General features: G+C 38.0%; 1 pseudogene; it reads right to left on the bottom strand.

Annotated features, from left to right (window-relative positions):
* Positions 1–221: 221 nt before the first annotated feature.
* Positions 222–994, bottom strand: LOC142443112 (tyrosyl-DNA phosphodiesterase 2 pseudogene; annotated as a pseudogene).
* Positions 995–2,742: the final 1,748 nt, after the last annotated feature.

Here is a 2,742-nt window from a genome sequence, read left to right as displayed (position 1 = left end):
TTAAGAAAACTCATATTCCGAAAATAGGCCTGCCTCTCAGTAGACACTAATTTAGTTCTGAAATCTGAGAACACAGTTCACAAAATAAAACCAGAGTTGTTAACAAATTCTATTACAGTGATCCAGTATGTTAACTCCTTCACATTACAGGTCTAAATTATTTTTGTAAGATCCTTAACAAAACCACCCAGTACATTTAGAGCTCATCCCGGAAAAGCATCTCACAGTATTACATCTAAGATGCACAGCAGGCCCCAGTGGTCGCTGGGAAATTGGCCACAGTCCAGCTTTTCCAGCCCAAGAAGGTTCAGCCTTCGAGGAATAATGGGGCCCCCTTCAGATGCTGCTCTGAAAAATGTCTTATCAAATCGAAGCTTACAAATGGTGGGTATTACTAGGTTAGAGTTCTTTTGAGTGTCCCATGGATATTGGCAATGCTTGGGTTTGCCCCCAAACTCCCAGACATCCAAAATATTTTCAGGTAAACCTCCACATTTGGTATCTTCTTGTGTCTCCTGCAAATATCACTGTGGCGGACTCGGGAGCTGCTTGCGTGTCCTTCAGAACCACTTGTCATTGACTGACGCGGTCCTCAGCGTGCCCTTTGGTGCTCTCCAACTGAGAGGTCATAAGGCAAAGGTCCTTTCCGGACACAGTCACGTGCACACGCAAAAGGTTTCTCCTCATTTTGGTGCTCAGAAAAGGAACAACCTCTGGCTCGTTAGTTTGACTCTTGATTGCTTCCACATAATGGCTGTGAAGTAGCCCTCTTCATTACCTGTAACAATGTCATAATTGGTTGCTCGCTTCTTTGGGAAGCTGTACTATGCAGGAATTACTTCTTGAAGACATACCACATCTGGCAGGTGTGTAGATCCAATCCGTCAATATTCCAGGTAAGGAGGGAGAACAGGCTGCCATCTTGCTGGCCGAGAGTCTTTCTTTGAAAATAAAAATGTCTGGCATTATTTTGGTTTAGGGACCATCCAGTCATTTTCAACTGTGTACAACAATCAAAACACCACCCAGTGCTGTGTCATCTTCACAATTACTACTGTATTTGAGCCAGTTGTTGCACCCACGTCCATGTTGTTGGTGGTATTTCTCTTTTGAGAGGACACTTACCCTTTACCTCACCAAGAATGATGCTCTTTTCCCAGGACTGGAGCCTTCTGATAACATGTCCAAATATGCAAGACAAAATCTTGCATTCTTGCTTCCAGGGAACATCATGGCTGTCCTACTCCCAAGACAGATTAGCTTATTCTTCTGGAATTCCCTGGCTTATTAAATAGCCTTAACTCAAAGCCATTGATTCTTCTTTGTTACTTTTTATTCACTGTCCAGTTTCCACAAGCTGGTTGGAAATTCACACAAAAATGATTAAAATGGGCACGACTTGATTGAGGGACACGTTATTGCTCAAGGAACATCTATGTTTTTAGATATTTTTCATTTTTATCCTACCAGAAACAAAAAGAGTGTGCTAAAAACTCCATTGTGATTTTAGATGTATATTTTCTCCTTCACTTCCATCAATTTGGACCTTATATAATTTGAAGCCAAGTTATTAAGTGCATACAAATTAGAATTGTTATAGATACTGACTGGATTTAACCTGCGATGACTATACAATAACTCTATTTTTTAATCATACTTTTTGCCATAGAATTTTCAGTTTTAACTTAAAGTTAATCATTAAAGGCTAAAATTATGGAGGGTTTTTATATTGTATTTTATATTTATTTCATATGTTATTTTATATTTAAACATATGTTATGCTTAAATTCAGTATCTCTCCAGCACACTGATGAAAAAGTAGTGATTTAAATAATAATATTTACATAATACTAAATTAAAAAAAGGCGTGCCCGTGGTACTGTTGGGCAAGCATAAGACTGCCAAATGTAACATTGCTAAGTCAAACCCTCCAGCCACCCTTCCGGAGAAAGATGAGGCTGTCTACTCTCATAACGATTTCCAGTCTTAGAGTCCCCATAGATCACTCTGAGTGAAACTGAATCAAAATTGACTTGATGAGAGTGATCAATGAAAAAATTTAAACAAAACCATTTTGATATTCAATATTTACAAAGTTCACCTTAAAATGCATTGCTCTAGGTTGAATTAGAACTGCGTGGTAATCAGACTTGAAAGGAAAATGCGAACCATGCATACCTGCATTCTGCCAACTAACAATGGATCACCCCAACCCCCCACCCCCACTTTTGTTGTGTGATTAAATTTATTTATCTTAGGAAAAACGCGATTTAGGGCAAAGATGCCTTTTAAACTCACAGCAACACCACTGCAAACCTATATTTAAGCTGCGTCTGTATAATATGAGAAAATGTGTCTGTAACCGTGATTTCAAGGAAGCAAGCAGCATGGAAGCAATGCTATGTAACCATCTAAATCAGAATCTACAACCTGCATCATTAGTTTTTATGGCTTCTACCTAGATATTTTCTGGAAAGTGAAATACTGTAAAAAAAACTATTAGATTGATAAATGGGATTGCTTTTACTCAAATATCTTGCCATAAGGAAAAATAATGCTTAACTGTTGGAATAGAGTTAACCCTGCTATGATGCTTTTTCTTAAAATGTGAATTTGTTTTAATGTGGTTTATATATTAGGGAACATGTTAAGAATAGCAGTAATCTTATTTATGATATTATCCATGAAAAACAGGTGAACACGGACACAGCTGAATAAAAGTGGAAGAATACTCAAAATGTG

Source organism: Tenrec ecaudatus, chromosome 3 (genome assembly GCF_050624435.1).
Source record: "Tenrec ecaudatus isolate mTenEca1 chromosome 3, mTenEca1.hap1, whole genome shotgun sequence".
Lineage (NCBI taxonomy): Eukaryota > Metazoa > Chordata > Mammalia > Afrosoricida > Tenrecidae > Tenrec > Tenrec ecaudatus.
Note: the sequence above shows the minus strand (reverse complement) of the source record. Positions and strands in the feature narration are given on the sequence as shown.